The sequence below is a fragment of the Chelmon rostratus genome, chromosome 2, assembly GCF_017976325.1.
Source record: "Chelmon rostratus isolate fCheRos1 chromosome 2, fCheRos1.pri, whole genome shotgun sequence".
In the NCBI taxonomy this organism is placed as follows: Eukaryota; Metazoa; Chordata; class Actinopteri; order Chaetodontiformes; family Chaetodontidae; genus Chelmon; species Chelmon rostratus.
In genome coordinates, this window is record NC_055659.1 from 31,202,984 (window position 1) to 31,223,476 (window position 20,493).

General features: G+C 40.6%; 1 protein-coding gene across 7 annotated transcripts in view; it reads left to right on the forward strand.

The window, feature by feature from the left end:
* The first annotated feature begins 15,656 nt into the window (after positions 1–15,656).
* The window catches only part of plekha6 (pleckstrin homology domain containing, family A member 6), a 100,903-nt gene continuing 96,066 nt past the window's right edge, over positions 15,657–20,493 (forward strand). For 4 of the 7 annotated variants that reach the window (XR_006007195.1, XM_041946887.1, XM_041946918.1 and 1 more), the window contains exons 1-2: positions 15,657–15,737; positions 19,169–19,316. The gene's annotated coding sequence lies outside the window, so the exon portion shown is untranslated. The remainder of the gene's footprint in view (positions 15,738–19,168; positions 19,317–20,493) is intronic. The other 3 variants (XM_041946901.1, XM_041946910.1, XM_041946955.1) reach the window with 1 other exon arrangement.

Consider the following 20,493-nt stretch of genomic DNA (forward strand, 5'->3'; position numbering starts at 1 on the left):
CCTTCAGTTCAACCAATTTGCCCAATAGAGTCCAAAAAGAGACAGCTCAACAAATCTATGGGGCAGTTAAAATCAGTTCAGGAAGGAAAAGTTTCTACTTATTCGTTTAGAGGGGATAGTAGTAAGGGATAGGTCTTAAAGTATTCTCTCAGTTCCTCGCAGTCCCCTGGTGTCTCCTCTCCTCGTGCTTCCGCTGCTTCTCCTCCGTCCGACTGCGGCAGTGCTGTGGGAAGAAGAGCGCGTTCTCAGTCACATAGTCACCAAACAGGGGATACCATGGACACACACACACACACGCCAACACGCTTTGCTTGATCGACTTTCCTTTACTTATCTCTATGAAGGCGTTGATCAAGTCTCTGTTGCTCCGCGTACACGAGCACGAGCTGCGTGTGTGTGCGTTGTCCTCCTCTCGTCCTCCAGTGTTTGCGTGTGCCGCCTTGCTTCCCTCTTCCGCGCTCCCGATACCCGTGTCCGAGCACCTTAAAAAGAACACGCTGACCTGTACTGGCCAATCGTGAGTCTTGGGGGGTGTGGTCAGTTAATAAGTTCTATTCCTCCTCAGTCCAAACAGCATGCCCATCAACATTTTCTGTATGCATGCAAAACAAAAGTAAAACCACCAAACCATGCAATAGTAGGAATTGATAAATATATAAACACAGTTAACAGTCACATAAATCCAGAAATATAAACAATTGAAAACATGCATTTAGAATAAAACAGCAACTCAGGCAAAGCATACAAAATCGACAGGAGGTCTCACTCTGACATTCACAACTGATCTGGTGACTTTGTCTGTTTGTGAAAGAGAAAACATTTAGTGTGTGTGCAGCAAATGTGATGCCTGCATGCCATCACAAAAAAGTAACACCTTGTCTTGAAGTGAATGGGTCAATAGGTAAAATGGATACCAGTTCATGAGTTAAAAACCTGAAGCTTGACTGAGAATAATGTTATAGTACATGTCAGCTACAACAGAAACAACACAACACTGCAAATAGAATAAAGAAATGATGGACACTCACTTTGGTGGATCCCACCAGCAAGGGTGATGCATTTCAGTGGCAGACAAGCTGAATCATTTGCAACTGCATTTGGCAGTCTACAACACGATGCTGTCACCACATGAGCACATTTGGATCCAGTCCTGTATCACACTTAAGTCAGATGCCACCTGGCAAAAAACACCCACTACCTGTCAGATGGTGCAATGTCACAGGACAAGAATTAGGTAGCATTCTACCTAGCTTCTTTTAGCCTTTTATGACAGGCTTTAAGACAGTAACATTGAACTTCACTGAGGTCTCCGATGGGAAAGAAGCCCCTGACAGTGTTAGAGGTGCGCTGAAAAAACTGGCAGATCATTTGGCAGCCTATGGTAGAGACATCCCAAATGCTGATGCATTTCTGGAAAATTTGTCAAAGCAATCATTCGTGAGGCTTTTTGAAGTGACAGAGGAGAACATGCAAAATGTGGGGAACTGGTTGCTTCATCCCTTAAATCTGTAAGCACCCTGCTCCTGCAGGTGCACACAAGAAAATTTGCAGTCATCTAGCTCTTTTTTTCATTTTTGACCTTTTTTACTTGAGCACAAATTAAAGTATAAGAAAGGGCCATCCTTTTCTATGTTTTTGCAACAGAGCCAGGGAGGATCAAATTTAGAGAAGTCTCTTGCTTCTGTAGTTGCTCTTGTGATTGCTTCCAAAGAACGTGGCGCTCACATTCAAGGGTGTTTCTATATCATCAATGGCAATATTAAGAGGAATGGTATGCCAATAGTTTCTATATACAGCCCCAACACATACTCCCCCGTTTTCTTTTACTCCCTCCTTTCAGAACTTCCCATATTATTTGAGGAGCCAATTTTAACTCTCTATTAATCCCAGATCTTGATCACTCCTCTATTCCAACCCGCTACAAGCCCTACAAGCACTCCCCTATTTCAATTCATTTAATTTTTTTTGTAAAGCGCTAAATCACAAGCAAACTTGTCTCGGGATGCTTTCCATATAGAGCAGACCAAAGTCTTTATCTACAGGATTCCAACTATTCCCTCATGAGCAAGCACTTGATGACAGTGGTGAGGAAAAACTACCCTTTAGCAGGCAGAAGGAGGCTCTGAGTTGGCGGCCATCTGTTTCAACCGGTTGGTTGAGAGAGAGAGATAGAGAGAGAGAGAGAGAGAGAGGCAGAGGGGAGGGGGAGGGTTTTAGACAGGGATTTCAGCTGATTATAACTTCAAACAATGCAGTGAAACAATATTAAGTAAATCATCATCTAAAAGGCAGTCTACATCTAAACTTTAGCTGATTCAAAATTAAAACAGAATTACAGTATGTAATTAACTTCTTTGACACATTTTGCAAAAATAAATTCCTAGGACAAGATGATTTGTAAGGATCTTTCCATTCAGCAAGCTGCATTCATGGACAGACCAGCAGTGTTGAGCAGTTGCAGCACTATAAGTGGCAATGTTGCATGGTGGCAGCATCTGTTTTCTGAATCAAACAACTTTTCAGCAGCTTAGCTTTTATTGTTCATTAGTGCGATAGTGTCCACACAAGCTATATTTTACCATGCATTTGTGAGCTTTGTGTTATAGTCTTAAGAAAAAACTGCAAAGGATCAATAGTGCCAGGTTCAGACCACACAATTTTTTTTTCTTTGACGATGGTGACCATGGCAGATCGAATGATCACAGTGCCATAAACTTGCCATATCTTGGTCGGGTGACTGGCAAGACAACACGTCTAATCATAGCATGTCTTATTACACAATCACGCACAAGCTCAGATGTCACTGCAGAGGTGGGTGAAGCAACTGTCAGTCAAACCGACAGAAGCATTGTATGTGATGCTGGCAGTATTGTGTACAGAAAAAAAGCAAAAGAAACAAATGCTGTGAATGCACTTTAACATTAAAAGCAAATGCAAGAGACGGTGTTACCTTCAGGCCATTGAGTCATTATTTATAAATCTACTGAGTAGCATCCAGATAACAATTTCGACAGGCACAACAAGTTTCACATATAGTGATTTTATTTCCATAGTTATTTTTTTCTACAAGGAGCAGGCTTGGCTGTGTTGGCCGCATCAAAAAGGCTACTTTAATATTAAATCTGGAATTAGTAATGGTAAGCATATTCCCTCAATTAGGACCAGGGATAATATTATGACAGCATAGCCAGCTACTCGCCAGGATGATGAAGTGCTTCTGCTATTTCTCGCCAACATTTGTCTTTTCTGACTCATGGTACTCCCTCAAGGAAACATCAAATTGGCAGGGGTTCTGTTGCCACAGCTCAATGAACTTTTCTCCTCTTTTGTTTTCCCACCTGACAGCAACCTTAGCATTCCTACTCACCATGGTTACTGACTGTGCTTACCTGATTGGTCAGTGCTCAGGAACATGTTATGTTAGATGTCACACGAGGTGCATCAAGACAAAATAATTCTGATTTGCTTTTCTTATAGTTGGGATGTCGTGGGGTGTCCCAGGCACTGCACGAAATTTAGCATGTCACACTACACAGGTATAGATGCCTGATTGTCATTCATGATCAGCCATGACACTGGTTATTGGTGGGCCATGACAAAATCGGCTCAAAATCCAGCTAGATTTGTGTAGTCTAATCTAGGCATAAGTGACACCAATGCCATATATCAATGTGTTGCTGACAGAAGAACTTCCCAATGATAGTGATGTCACATGCCAATCCTTGGGCTGATGCCTACAACATTTCTGCTTCAGGGGAATACAAACATGCAGGCTTGATTTACTTGATGGAAAGATGGCAGTGGGTAAGGATAGAAAGAAATTGATCACGAAGGAGTTGCGCATGACCATACCTTGAGAAATGCATATGTTGAAGTGAAACAACAAAGAAAAAAGTATGTGTGTTTACTGTGCAACTCCAAAAGGAGGTTCTGTGAGTTTCCAAGACATCTAACACAAATATAAAACAGACATTCAGGTCCAGGTCTTTGTAAGCTTTAGGGCATTGAATCGTTCGCACCTGGACCTCATCAGTTTGTCTTAGAAGACGTTTCGTCTCTCATCCGAGCAGGCTTCATCAGTTCATGCGCACCAGACTAGATAGGACAGCTCTTGTCCAATGCAGTGGTGTTAGGTTCAAGTATTTATCCTCTGAGTGAGGCCAACCCCCAAAACCAAGGATGGTATCACTCTATTGTGAGGCAAACGATCCCCCCATTAAGGCGGGGTAGGGTGCAACCCTTGGGTGTCAACGACAGTCGTCTGCCTTGTTAGTGTCCCATTCTTGTCATTGGGAGCCTCCTTGAGCCATGCGTGAATGGCTTTGTTGAACCTAACACCATTGCATTGGACAAGAGCTGTCCTATCTAGTCTGGTGCGCATGAACTGATGAAGCCTGCTCGGATGAGAGGCGAAAAGGCTTCTAAGACAAACTGAGGAGGTCCAGTTGCGAACGACTGAATGCCCTAAAGCAGACATTCAGGTGTTTGCAACGCCATCACATTCAGTGCAGTGTGCAAACAGCAGTTAGCAGCTTGTCAACAGCTAACCACTAGCTAGCTGCAATTTTCTTCACTCTCTAATCAGAAAATGAAATGTGTTTGATTTCCTGCTAAACTGGGTTTCGAGCAGTGGAACAGAGAGCATAGCTTATGTTTAATAAAGAATTGAACTTTCTCAGTTTTTGCCTGCCTATCTGTTGGATTGATAATTTTATTGATCACAGAGATAGCAGTGACATGGAATGAAGCTGGTTCAATGTAAAAACCAGCAGTTTTGATGTCGTAAACTACTTTTGCCATGTACCGTAGCTTAGGTTGCTACATTTAATGTAGAATAACTGGCAGTTTAGCTCAGTACACTTTCCAAGCAGCTTGCCTAACTTTGCAAAGCAGTCCAAGATACACAGGTGTTTCAAATTAAATACCAACTATACTACTCACACTGTCTAGTGGAGAGCAAATGACATACTTAACTGCAAACTATGTCCTTCAACTCCAAACCCAGTCTGACATAACCACATAATTAAAATCAATCAGTGGGTTCCTACCCATTAACTTCCCAGCATGGAAACAGAGAGGTGTAACAAGGCTGGGACACCTCTTCAGTGACTGCTTTCTCATGATCTATGACCTTCTCAAACAAACATACAACATACTCCACCATAGTCACGACCAGTACATATAGAAGAAAGAGACCATAAAAAAGAAGACATGATATCTACAACTTCCGCTACTTCACTGCTCCCTAACCATTAAAACTATTTTCATGTCAACCCAAAAAAAATACTATCACAGATATAGTACAGACATACTGTACATCAATCAGGCATCAGTTGGCAAAATATACATTGTAGAAGGTCAAACAACTAAAAACTTTACTAATTCAGTACAAGGTCCTACACAGAGTACACATCATCACTCACAAAATGTACCATATGAGCTTCACATACAGCAACTCTTGCAAACACTGTCCTAGAGAAATAGCCAACTACATTCATTGATTCCAGGACACCAGATGGGTGATTTTGGAAAGCAGTAATAGGGAGATCCTCAACCCCAGCATCCCGCTCTTCCCTGCCATCTCCCTTTTAGGCGATCTCTCCTCACTCAAAATCCGACATCTCCAGACTTTCTTTTTAAGAGTATTAAGTGTATTAACAAGAAAACCATATGACTCAACTAGAAAGACAGAACAAAATGATAAATAAACGATTGAATCAATCTGTTAACAGACCATGCAATCCTAGAAAAACATCAAACATAAAGGGCAATCTGATCCCATTCAGTGACACCTGGGGTCCGTTTCACAAAGCAGGTTCAACAAACTCTGAGTGTAACCCTGAACTCTGAGTTGATCTACTCTGAGATAGGAAACTCTGAGTTTTCGATTCCACAACAGCAGATTTGAGTTAGTTTGATTAACTCAGAGTAGGTTCACCTCGAGTTAAGCGCGTGCACCGCAACTTTAAAAAGACAGCATCAATGGAACCCCGATTTGAGGAGTCACCATGGCAACGGGGAAGCGGAAGGCTGCCTACTTCACGCCACTGGAAATTAGACATTTTAATGCGCTCATACTGCGAATATGAACACGTTTTTAGACGGAAGTACAACACCGCTGCAGCTGCGAAGGAGAGGGAGACGGCGTGGGAGAACATTGCTGCTCGGGTCAATGCGTGAGTATAAATGTAGTCCTTTGAAATCACAATAACATTACAGGGCAAAACTGCTTGAATGGTTGCCTATTAATTTATTTCATTTAGTTGCAATCCCGCGTGGGAGAAGCGCACTTGGCAGCAGCTTAAAATGAAATATAAAAACATGGTTCAAACAGGTAAGACCTCGGCATGATCTCATGGAGGTAGCAACCTCATTTTGATCATGTTTTACATTGTAAAGTAAATATTAAGTGGCTCCCTTTCATTGTAAAATTGGTTATATTGTGTTCATATAATGTTTTGTTTTTTGTTAACGAATGAAATAAAATTTAAAAATGAAAAAAAAAGTGTTCTCATCTATATCATGTTATGTTAAATAATTAAGCCTATATTTAAACTAACACAGACTTTTACTCAGCTAACAGAAAGAAGGCAGATGCACGAAGAACGGGTGGTGGCCTAAAACCTAACTGTCTGGAAAAGCAAGAACATCGTGGTCTGATAAATATCTCCCAACGAATATTTAATTCTCTGCGCAGTATCGCTTCATCCACGGGATCATGATCAAAAGACGTTAACATGTCATGTTAACGAAAAAAGTCACCACCTACTGTGCCTAATGGACTTCCACTGACAGATATTTTTAATGATTTTTTTAAATAACAGACGGCAGTACTATGCCAAAACCCGTCTGCCGACTGAATGAATGAATGAGGAAATGAAATACGGTGTGTGGTTGAAAGAGGGCGGAGACACAGAGAAACTCAAGGTTCCTTGAGTAAAACCTGGTCCCGACCAGGTTAGGTTCATAGAATCAGTTACTGCGGTAACTGACTCAGAGTTTAACTTACCCCTGTCTGTGAAACAGGCTTGAGTTACCCCTCTTTCTCTGGTTTGACTGACCTTCCTATGTGAAACAGAAAACTCAGAGTTTCCCTCATTTCAGGGTTGACATACTCAGAGTTTTCAGTAAACCTGCTTTGTGAAACGGACCTCTGGTCTTTTTTCCTGCATTTTGTTCAGAGCTGACTCCTCTCTACACTGCCTCGCATGCTTAGTTTTTCCTAACCCCAATATGACAGCTCAAAATAAGCAACAATATGCTTGCAGGACACTGCCCAACATGACTGGTACCACCAGACACAAACCCCCTTTCTTATGTATTAATGTCTTTGTGTTTCTGTCTTTTGTTTGTTTTTGTCTTGTACGTACACACTTTGCTTTGTTTGTTTTGTTTACTACCACCCATGTTAAATAAATACAAATAAATAAACAATTACTTTGGTCTTGTCTCCAGAAATGAAATGAGATTATCTTTCTCTTTTTGTTTGAATAAATGTTCCATATGTCCTTCACTAAATATTATCATAATATAACTTTTGGGAATGTTTAGATTCTGGCCTAAGCAAACAATCAGAAACACCACCCTTGGTCAGGTTTCATCCCTTAGTCTACTTAGTCTAAGAATACAGATGCTACTCTCTCATCAAATGGGAGAGTTCTAATCCACTGCAGCAGCTATTACCCATTCCTGCTGTATACCAGAACATCTTGAAGAAACAGGCCTCACAGCAATAAACTCCTAAAATGGGTAGAATAAGCAGTCAATACAGTCAGAATTTTTGCCCGTTTTAATTTGTCCAGTGATTTTGTTGTTGTTTTACTGTCAATTCTAAATTACTTTAGGCGTATATTATTGTCTCTAATATGAGCCTATATATAAATGAGGTCTGTCTCAAGCACAGTTAAATTTTGACTTGGATACAGAGTGACTTGTACTCCTGCCAGAATATCCACACTGACTGTAAATCACAGTCAGACAGTCCTTGTGACTGTTCAACTCAGACAAGGTCAAAGGTTATCTAATTTTAAATCCCAGAGCATGTACTCTGCAGCCAAGCCACAGGCTTTATTTGCTGGAGGTTTAATGAAAACAATCTAGTGTGTGCTGAGCTTTAGACAACCTGTCAGTTTGCATGTTCTTATTCCACTGGTTACTCAACTAAACAGTTTTTTTTTGTTTTGGGGGGTTTTCTTTGGTGAACGCACTCTACAACAAGCATTTAAACTCTGAGGAGGCTGCAGTCTGTTTTAAAAGACCCAAATTTCTTGTCTTTATCAAAGAGAGAGAGAGAGGTTCGGGGATGGACAGAAATCACAGTATTGACAGCTCTAATAGATTTTATAGCCATCTGAAGTGTATATTGCATTGTATATGCATATTTGATATCTATGTATGTGATGTATTTACATATAAAAAGCAAATAGCATATGGACAAAGCACATTTGGTTTAGGAGTAATGGTAGCGTAGGTAATAGTAATAGAAGTTGCAGTGGATGTCTGGCAGGGCCATGGCAGGAGATGCAGTTGTAATCAATAGGTCGGGTTCAGCCGCTCTCCATTCAGACCTGCGAGACGAGAAAGCACAAAGACTCCAGGGGTCCGTTTCACAAAGCAGGTTCAACAAACTCTGAGTGTAACCCTGAACTCTGAGTTGATCTACTCTGAGATAGGAAACTCTGAGTTTTCGTTTCCACAACAGCAGATTTGAGTTAGTTTGATTAACTCAGAGTAGGTTCACCTCGAGTTAAGCGCGTGCACCGCAACTTTAAAAAGACAGCATCAATGGAACCCCGATTTAAGGATTCACCATGGCAACGGGGAAGCGGAAGGCTGCGTACTTCACGCCACTGGAAATTAGACATTTTAATGCGCTCATACAGCGAATATGAACACGTTTTTAGACGGAAGTCCAACACCGCTGCAGCTGCGAAGCAGAGGGAGACGGCGTGGGAGAACATTGCTGCTCGGGTCAATGCGTGAGTATAAATGTAGTCCTTTGAAATCACAATAATATTACAGGGCAAAACTGCTTGAATGGTTGCCTATTAATTTATTCCATTTAGGTGCAATCCCGCGGGGGAGAAGCGCACTTGGCAGCAGCTTAAAATGAAATATAAAAACATGGTTGAAACAGGTAAGACCTCGGCATGATCTCATGGAGGTAGCTACCTCATTTTGATCATGTTTTACATTGTAAAGTAAATATTAAGTGGCTCCCTTTCATTGTAAAATTGGTTATATTGTGTTCATATAATGTTTTGTTTTTTGTTAACGAATGAAATAAAATTTAAAAATGAAAAAAGTGTTCTCATCTATATCATGTTATGTTAAATAATTAAGCCTATATTTAAACTAACACAGACTTTTACTCAGCCAACAGAAAGAAGGCAGATGCACGAAGAACGGGTGGTGGCCTAGAACCGATAACTGTCTGGAAAAGCAAGAACATCGTGGTCTGATAACTATCTACCGACGAATATTTAATTCTCTGCGCAGTATCGCTGCACCTTCATCCACGGGATCATGATCAAAAGACGTTAACATGCCATGTTAACGAAAAAAGTCACCACCTACTGTGCCTAATGGACTTCTCACTGACTGATATTTTTAATGATTTTTTTTAATAACAGACGGCAGAACTATGCCAAAACTCGTCTGCCGACTGAATGAATGAATGAGGAAATGAATGCGGTGTGTGGTTGAAAGAGGGCGGAGACACAGAGAAACTCGAGGTTCCTTGAGTAAAACCTGGTCCCGACCAGGTTAGGTTCATAGAGTCAGTTACTGCGGTAACTGACTCAGAGTTTAACTTACCCCTGTCTGTGAAACAGGCTTGAGTTACCCCTCTTTCTCTGGTTTGACTTACCTTCCTATGTGAAACGGAAAACTCAGAGTTTCCCTCATTTCAGGGTTAACATACTCGGAGTTTTCAGTAAACCTGCTTTGTGAAACGGACCTCAGGGCATCCGATGGCAGCATAGCTAGGGCTGGTTCAAGGCAAGCCCGAGCCAGCCCTAAGTGTAAGCTTAATCAAAAGGAAAGTTGTTAAGCCTACTCTTCAATGTAGAGAGAGTGTCCCTTGTCCTACTCCTGTCTCCAGACTGAAAGATAGAAAATATATTGCCAACGGTGTCAGGCCAGGACTCAAAACAGGACTCAGAGGTCTGGGTTTCGTGATAATAAACTTGTGTTCTGTGAAATCTCTGCATCTGAGATGAGTGACAAACAGGCTATGAAATTAATCTGAGATTATTTTATCTAGGGAAGTGAGTGGCAGAATACACTCACTTTAAAGCAAAGAATTAAACAAAATAACAAAAAATGCCCCAAACGGAGGATAAGGAAAAGATTACTAGAGCTACAAAATAAAACAAAATTGCTCCAGAGGGAGGACGAAACTCAAAAGGTTACAACAGATTAAAGAACAATGGCGAAGAAAAAAAACTCTCTTTCGGAGAACTTTGGCACAAAATGAACAAAACAAAGAACAAGAAGGCAAGAACTAAACTATGAAACTTACAAACACAAAATCACTCTCAAAGAGGAAAAAGGCTTTTGTGGATAAATGATGTGACTATGGACAAAGACAGGCTTGGAGGACTCGACCAAGGGACAAAGACACTCTGGCCCAAGACAAGGGAGATGCAGACTATTTGAACACATGGAGGGTAATGGAGAACAGGTGGAGACAATAGGTAATCAGGGCAGACACAATGGTGACACATGAGGAAGGGCAAGTGCTCTGAAATGAGAGGAGAATTAGACTTTCAAAATAAAAACAGGAAATGACAAGACAGAAAACCCAAGACGATACAAACCTCACCAGGAAAGTACTTAAGAAATACTGAAAAAGAATTGCACAGGGAGTGAAACAAACATTGCATGTAGTTGTGGATAAATTAAGTACAGTATGTGTTTATTGTTTATTTTGCACAGGTTATATTTTACAGGAGTGCAAAGAAAAAACAGTATGTATGCGAACACAGTGCTACATTAAGCAATGCTGAAGTTGAATAACCTGACGGCTGTTGGAATGAAGGACCTGCGGTAGCGATCCTTCTTGCAGAGTGGATGCAGCAGTCTGTTGCTAAAGGAGCTGCTGAGGGCCCCCACTGTGTCATGCACGGGGTGAGAGGGGTTACCAATGATAGATGTCAGCTTGGCTAAAATCCTTCTCTTGCCCATATTCTCAATGGTGTCCAGATTGCAGTCCAGGACAGAACCAGCTCTCCTGACCAGTCTGTTCAGTCTCTTTGTGTCCCCCTCAGAGCTTCCACAGCCCCAGCAGGCCGCTGTGACTGTGACTGTTGCATGTGTCATTAATTAAACGTTAAATGTTTGCTTTTAAGCATCAGCATGGACTGGCTGACAAGAAATGTCTTCACAGTTTCAAGATCTGCTGAGAGATATTGTATTGCATGGAATGCAAAGCACTTTCAGGAATCGTCTTTTTTATTGAACTGAATGCAACCAATTCTAAAACTTGTAATTCTTTACAGGCAACAGTATACCTGTGCTGGAGGACTGCATAACAAACTGAAAAAAAAAGAAACTTAACATCCTCACTGTCTACTTTATAATCATGTCAAAATCATGTACATTGTTTGAAAAGCTGAAACTGAAGCAAAAGGCAGAATAGACACTTAAATAAAGTAAATATTTTCACATACAAAAACAATTCCAACATCCCCCATGAGGATCCTGAACATGTAGTGTTTATATGAATGTCTCACAATACAACTATTTCTACAGTGTGAGAGGTTTTTGGTCAAATTTATTTTGACTGAATGATTATGCCCTCCAGCCCTCCATGGAGCCATACAGAGAGACAAGGGAGTAGCCAGTCAAACAGCAAATTATGATGGGAACACATTGATTATAGAGTGGATGTATGCAGGAGCTATTTCTGGGACTGCACTGCGATTCTCTCTCTCTCTCTCTCTCTCTCTCTCTCTCTCTCTCTCTCTCTCTCTCTCTCTCTCTCTCTCTCACACACACACACACACACACACACAAGGAAGATGGTTACTGTATGTAACTGCAACTCTAGCAAATAATCTCATTACTCATAATAATAACTTCTATGTTTCTATGGTAAGTGTGTGTGTGTGTGTGTAGTGTGTGTAGTGTGCGTGTGTGAGTATTATTATATGGGGTAATCTTTCAAGCTGTACAGATCATTTTTTGTGTGAAAGGTGCAATGTGGAAGATTTTTGGATAAAACATTCAAAAAATTAACTAGCAGTATCAACAGAATGTGAAGAAGTAACAATTCTGTGCTGCAGAGATATCTACTGACATTAGCATGCTATCAAGCTTGCCCCCAGCCAGCACTGTAATTCAAGAGATGATTGTCCAATAGTATAGCCCACTGTAGTTTCAGCTGAGAGATGTATGCAAGAGCACTCAGATTTTTTTACTCAAAAAACATAAACAAAATATACTAATAAAATGTTGAGACAGGAACTATTCCTACACCTAGTTTTCTAATTAAACAGAAAAATACAACTGTACACCTTCTGAATTCAAGTTTCTCTCTTTCACTGAACTAAGACAAGCTTAATAGGTTAACTCATCATAAAACACACTTCATTCAAACTCAACGGAAACAAAATGCTACTCAACAAAACTGTCTTAGATTTCCAGTGTTACAACAATCACCAATTGTAGTTTGGTTCTCTTAGGGAGAGTTAGAGTTAGGTGTGAAAATATTCCACTCTAACACTGCTTTTCCACATTGGTGACTGAGCATCCTCTTGTTGCTCTCTTGGTTTTCAACTTTATGCATGCTCTCCTTTCCCAGCAAGCCATGTCTTTATCATCCCGTGAGTCACAGTCCTGATCGGAGCTGCTGCAAATCACCTTGGCACCATTTCCCCCGTCATCAAACTAGCCTCCTTCGGTCTTTGAGGCTGTGTTCAGTCCCAGTCTGGGCATGTACACTTTGAGATTGCTGAGCCTGGCTCCGTTTCCTACGGTGTTAACACCAACAATCTCCTGGTGCTCTGAGCTCTCAGTCAGGTCAGACTCCTGTCAGCTAATAGCTTCAGCCAAAGATAGCTCCAGCAAAGAGTATTATGAGCATTCGTTAGTGGCTACTCTGGCTATATGTTGCAGGAGCAACCTTCAGCCAGTTCTTACATACTGTACCATTAACAGATCATTAATAGATCAGTGGACTAATGTTAAAGGTGTTGCTTGTAGAGATGAACCCACAGAAAATGAATGTAGTGAAGCATTAACAGCTAAAGAGACACATAACTTTCTCAGGAGTTCATGAAGACCATACCAGAGCCACTAGGAGTGTTTAGTGGACATTCATCAGGTGGACACAAACACAACTCCAAATGAATGCTAATATTGCTTTGTGTCTGCATGCAAGCTTGAAAGGTAATAATATTTGAGGTTTTTCTGTTGCCCCTCAGTGAAAAAAAGTTCAACCATCTTTAAGAAAAGGTCTTATGTCGTAACAAAGAACATTTCACATAACACACGGGTGATCAGCATTCAATTAAGATCAGACTAAACAGATTTACCAACATTTTGTCATTTTTTTCCACATTTTTCTCTGACAAGTTAACCACATAACTTGTAGTGTATGTATTAGCAAGAAAACAACAAATTACATGATTTTTATTGTCTTTGAACAATTGGTTGGCAAGTTCTTAGAGAGTTTTTAGACCTGGACCCTGATAATTGGCACAAAACAGAGGGCTGGAGGTCAGCTGTCACTGATATCTTTTGCATATGTGCATTCTGACACAAATTTAATTCTTCAAATAAGAAATTAGGATTTTGCTGCCTTGTGAAATGTACAGTATGTGCTCTCTGAGTGTATTCTAGTTGTTTAAGTTAATGGTATAAAACATATATACATGCACAAGATGGTCTTTTCAGGTTTCCCCAGAGCAGTGTTTGCTGCTTCAGATGTCTGTCTCCAGTCCTCTAAACCACCTTCAAGCCACCTCAAGCTTCTCTGTCTCTTCATCCAGGGGCTGTGTTTTACCAAGAAACCTTCTGTGACTAATGCTGCATCACAATAACACCCATAATCATAGCGACTAGCACATACTCACTCAGACACAAAGGAGACTGGAGATGTATACTTGATTTGCAGCTGATGCATGGCAGCTCAGGGCTCTTGAGCCAACATGGGGTCTCAAACAAACCAAACTCGGTTTATTTTTATCATAGTTAATTCAGGAGGCAGGACAAGGTCTAGGATTTGGGGACGCTATAAAATCTGGGAAGTAAATCTGTTTCTATGTACTTTTGATAATAAATATTTCTGGGTGGGGGATTAAGTATTGGTTAAGGTCCTAAAATATTGTGGGGGTGTTCTGTTTCATTTATCAGGTGAAGTTGTTTCTCCTAAGATTCCAACACTACTTGATGTGCCACGAACCAGATTTCAATACTACATGTGCCACCAACCTATGTTACTGGTGGTAACAGCAAGTATGATTTAATACACCAGCAAATATTCCTGGAGCAGCTGCTGTGTCATAAATACAACAGCATGGCCTACTTTACTTAAATCAACTTTTCAAATTAAATTTCTTTTGGGGATGTTCTGTTTTATAAATCAGGTTGATCATAACTCATTGATACAGTCCCTCTAGACTAGTTTATTCTGTCTCCAGGAATTACAAGCTTTGCTTCATCTCAGGTTTATCCAGTGTTGCAATCAACCTGTTAAGTTTAGCAGATTACAGGACACAAAAGGACAGAGAGGACAGGAGAGCAAAAAGGTTCAAAGTCTTTAATGATGACTTCTCTTTGCTGTTTCTGCTAAGCATATTTTTTCAAACTATACGCCTGATATGTGTTGGTGTGTGGCTGTAGACGCTTCAGTTTTCTCTGTAAATTTCTAATACATTGTTGGTTTGAGAAAAATATAGAATAACTCCAGCCATAGTCCTTTAAACCAGGCTTAGTTCACTCAAACCAGACCTTTCACAGTAACCCTATTTTTTAATGAAACGCTCCTCCGTTTGAATGAACTCCTTTAATTTTTTTCAGAACGGTGAATATGGAAAATATCAGCTTAACATAATAATCTGAAGAATGTGGACCATGTTTGAGTGATTTGTATTTTGGACTCTGAGGTTGCTCTATCTGAAGTGCAGCTTCAGGCTTACACTCAGTGCTGCTTATATTTCTCTGTGCCCCCTGGTTGCAATGGCAAAGTCAATAAAATCCTCTAAATTGGCTATGGTGACAATATAGGAAAAAGACTAGCTTCTCTATTTCCCCACTCCACCCATTCTGCCTTCAACCTGGACTCACAGAATAATGTGGAAGGAAATAAAGCAAGGGAGAGCCAGATACACATTTAGGTCTGAGGAACAATAAATAGAGGTGAGGGAAATAAAATAGTGGAAGAAAGCGACAGAAAAAGGAGGAGTAAGTGCTTTTCCTTGCAAAATGAAGGAGTGGGAGACGAATCAGAAGAAAGGAAAGAGGGAAGCAGAAAGGCAGATGGAGGTAGACAGCCGGGGGGGCTGGAGCTTTGGAGGTTTCAAATTTCTCTTTTCTTTCGATTCTCTGCTCACGTGGAGATTGACTCGCTTTCTTTTTGCTCTCTCTTTTCTCCAAACCAGTTGGGCTTTCTGCAGATCAGCCCATTCCAGCCAAGCCCCAGCATGTTGTAGGTGGCTGCTACCAACAGGAAGACTGTCGTGGAGAAAGTAATAAAGAAGAGAAGAAAGTGAAAGAAAGCATGGTGAAAGAAGGTAAGCACAAAGAGGATGCATGTGTTCTTTATTTGAAATTTTGAATGAAGAGAATTAGGGGGCAGAAAAGATGGGGGAATCTCCAGTTCCTGCACTCTTTGTGTTCAGTTTCTTACAAGGGGGATACAGTTGAGTGTACATGCTGACACATTTGTGTGTATGTGTGTGTGAGAAACCTGCAGCTGAAGCCAAACTTGACACTAATGTGATGGACTAAATTGTGTGTCCCACTCTATGCAGAGAGATAATTATTTTAGAGTATATTTGCAATTTATTACTTCCTGTGATATTCAAAACGGTTACTGTTTGATTACAATGTTTACAACAGATTTTAGAACAATGGCTTCGTGGAGAAGCTCCAGTTCGATTGACAACCTAAAACTACAGGGATTTCAGGTAACCATAGTGTTAATCTATGGAGTCCCAAAAGCACTAAGGCTACTTTGCTCATAAAATTTAAAAAAATCTACCATCCTTCGGGCCTTTCAATGGTCTGTAGTTCTCCATTCATCGATTGTTAGAAATGTTAGCGCTAAATCATTTTTTGAAGCTTCTTTTTGAGACTTTTACAGCTAAACTATTACCAGAATAGTTCAGCACTTTTTAAATGACCACTTGAACATGTCTTCTTCAGTGCAAAATCCTTTCTCTGCCTTAGTTTGCATGAATGGCTGCATGAAGCTGCTTTGGCGTTTTGTTTTACTTTATTTCATCTAGTTTTCCCTTAATGTCTTGCACAATGTTGTCTCATATGCATTTGCTACTAGTTTATATTGTTGATAAGATTAAAATTTTTGGAGAGGTTTTAGGGATTGGTTCTTTAAATATTAGTTTCAGTTATTTCATGACTATAAACTACATTAAAGCCACACTGTGGGGTGATGGGGGAGAAATTTAAACAATCTCATCTGATAACACAAATTTATCTATAATTTCAGTCAAAGAGAGTTTTTGTAGTTTGGCTAAAGCTGCCCCTTCTCTGGACTTTGACTTGAATACCACACTCCTTTGGTTGAGTCTCTGTTGTGTACACACACACACACACACACACACACACACACACACACACACTAAACATGTATTTGATTATAAAGAGCAGTATGAGGGCGTGGGTCTGGTTTTTAGCCACCCATGTGGGGTGACACTGAGTTGTGTTCTAGTGGTAGCTGGCAGTGCATGTTGGACAATCAGAGAGACAGAGACCCAAAGGATAACAGGGGATACAGAGAAGCAGAACACAGAACATTGTTTTCTTTTCTCTCTTTGGAGAATTAGAGTGGAAAATTCCTTGATTATACTGTATATGTTAATATATAACAGATATATTAGCCTATACAGTATAATTAAGACACGTTTTCACAACATAGATTTAGTTTTTGTCTTGTGTTAGTCTCAGTAGTAACATATCTGTATGTCTGTAAATTGAAGCTTTCAATCCTGCAATTAGAATTTTGTGGTGGGTGGGGCTACTGGCATGGTTAGGTATATTTGGATCAGTGCAATGGTGTTAATGAAATTCAGCTGTTTTTGGTAAATGCAACATGAACAATGGTGATAAACATAAGGATGCACCTCAGTTTAAAATCATGGCCATCTTACACAAGTGGGCTCTTTCACAATGTTAACATTCAGTAGCCCAACTGATCACATACATGTGTACTCTGCTGAGATGTACTGTTTTGTTATATGTGTTTGATTCTCTAGCTGAAGAGGTTGGGAGAGAGTTGGAATTTCTGACAGAAGTGAGAGAAAAAGAAAGTAGGAAAGACAGGAAGAAAATGTTATGAGAAAGAGAGTGAGAAGGAGTTAGTGTCTGAATGCCGGCATCTGCTTTGTGGGGAATGTAATCCATATGTGTGGTCAGTCAGTGCTGCCCCAGAGGAAAAACAGCATATCCTTTCCGCAAAGACAACAATGTTTCTACCTCTCCCACTTGTTTAAATTCCTTTCATTCTGGCCTCACGGACGCTGGCCACAAGTCAACTGTCTGCAGAACGGATGGAGGAGAGAAAGCAGTGGGAAGGCGAGAGTAAAATCTGAAAGTGATGGAAGGCAGGATGATTCCATATATTATTCCATAATATTGGCTCAGAGTGAGACAGATACAAAGCACCACTAAAGACAGGCATGTGGTTGTAAAATCAAAATTCAGTTTGCTTTAGTCAAGAAACAGGCAAGGGCAAAACCCAGGATATTAGGCAGGCAAACTTATCAAAAAGGGTCAGGCATGGAATCTAAGGTCCAAAGATCTGTACTAGTATAAATAGACTGATAAACAGTACATGGTACTCGAAATGGGAAGCTCTCCTTGTGGGGTTGAGATGGGAGACATGGAAGGTGGGGTGTCACTTACACTGGGGAAGGCAGAGGTGGACAGCCGCTGAGTTAATTACCTTGGAGACTGGGAACAGACCCACGAACCAAGGTGCCAATTTCATGGATGTCCTGCCTGGAAAGCGAGACCTTTTGACCATAGGGTAGCAGGGGGCAGGAATACCTCTCGTTTGGAAATTTGTAAAGAGGGGAGGTTGGTAACCCCAGGAACATTGGAAGGGGGAGAGGCCCGTGGCAGAGCAGGGAAGGGTATTGTGTACCAGACCATGATGAACCTTGACTGCAGGAGGAGATGCAGCACAGTGCTGTCAATGCTGTCTCCATTTCCTGATTCATGCATTCAGTCTGTCTGCTGGTCAGGTTTGTGGTAGCTTCCAGGAGGCTGTAAAACATATTCCAAAAATGAGAAGTGAATTAAGACCCCCAGCCAGATGTTTGAAAAGGCCATGCAAGCAAAAAAGACACAGCAACATGAATTCAGCAGCTTCCTTGGCAGAGGGTCATTTTGGCAAGGAAGTGAGCAGATTTTGAAAACCGGTCAACAGTTTTGAGAGTGACTGTGATACCATCAAACAGGTGATGTCAAGTTACAAAGTCTTGGGTCATATGCAACTGGGACTGCAGAGGTTGAAGTACAACCCTGATTCCAAATGGGGTACTGTGTAAAACATAGATCAGAATGTGATAATTTACTAATTGTTTTCAGCATATACTCAATTAATTGAAAAACATTAAAATATAAAAACATTCTATTTCAAGTTTTACCTCATCAGCTTCATTGAGTTTTGTAACTATATGCTTACTCTGAATTTGATGTCAGCAACACGTTTCAAACAAGTTGGGACAGGGGCCACAAAAGACTTGGAAAGTTGTGAAATGCTCAAAAAACAATTTGTACCAGGTGATGCTATCATGATTAGTTATGGAAGGGGCATCCTCTTACATCATTCACCATCAAAGATGATGCAAGGTTCACCACATTAAAACACATGATTTTATAAAGGATATTATACATGAGCTCGGCAACACTAAAACCCTTTGTTGGTGAAAATGGTTTGTTTGCAAATGATTGCATTCTGTTTTTATTTATATTTTAGACAGCATCACAACTTTTTTGGAATTGGTTGGAGGCTGGGAGGTTGAGGGCAAGTCTTGAATTTTGACCAGACTTGACAGGCAGCAACAAACTCCTTCTGTCCCTTTCCATGGATACCCACCAGAAGCACTGTCACAGAAGAGCCAGAGGTATGGAGTTCTTTATGACAGACTTTGCTACCACAGTTTTACCTGTCCTAAATAACCCAGAAGACAGCACTGATGACATTTCCTTGGGTAGAGTAGGGGAATGCTTGGACTGGAATTGGCTAGACAGAACACTGGCCTTGAGCTTCTTGAACCATGAGTAATAGGAGAGACAGAATTTGAAACAATGAAAGAAGAGTGCCCACCTGATTCATATTTTATTTTGTCCTCCAAACTGGTTAAGTTTAGGCAACTTAAATTACTTGGTTAAGGCAATTAAAAGAAAAAAATGTTGGTAAGATATGTGCAAACTATATAAATGTTGGTAAGACATGTGCAGTCTATAGTGTCACCCTATTTGCTGGCCCATCCATCCACCCCGACCTCCTCCTTTAGATTTTGTGGCACTATAATGCCACACTCCTTCCTCCATTTCTCCTGACAGACAACAGTAATTATTCACACGACAACAAGAGGTTGCTTGTCAGAAAACCTTAAACATAAAATGCACAGTTTTTACGTTGTGCTTAAATGCTGTGCTAGCATGATCATTTAACTTACACCAAAATAATGCTGTGGAAGTTATTACCTTTATTTAACCACTTCAGCAGCATTTATCTTTATGTCCAGTATATCCCAAATACTCATAATGCCTGTATAACATAGCTAAATACATTACTTCTGCAACACATTATTGCCTCAAGAAGTCAAAACTTGCACCATTTGTACCATAAAGACCAACTTTATTGTCATACCGATAAACCTGCCAAAAATACGTGTTGCTCTCGGACTTATAACCAGTGGTGGAAGAAGTATGCAGACTCTTCAAATAAAAGTATGCCACTAGCAAAGAAGGAGCTGCACTGTTGGAGAAGGAGGAGAGCAACACTGAGATGGTGACACAGCCCACAAAGTTGTGTGCAGCTATGGTCCAGGTCCCAAAGCCGAACAAAAAAGTACTCAGTGCACACCTAAGGAAAATAAATCATGCAGTGAGATGGGTAAAGTATGTGCTCCCCACCACAGAGGACATAACCACTTTCATGACTCCTTTTGGAAGGGACTCCTTTTGGAAGGGACGCCTTCTGCAATGATCACTCTATATGGATGTCATTCCCATTCATGAAGAAACCGAGGAGATCTGTAACATATCTGGAGCAGATACTGAAAGTGATTGAGA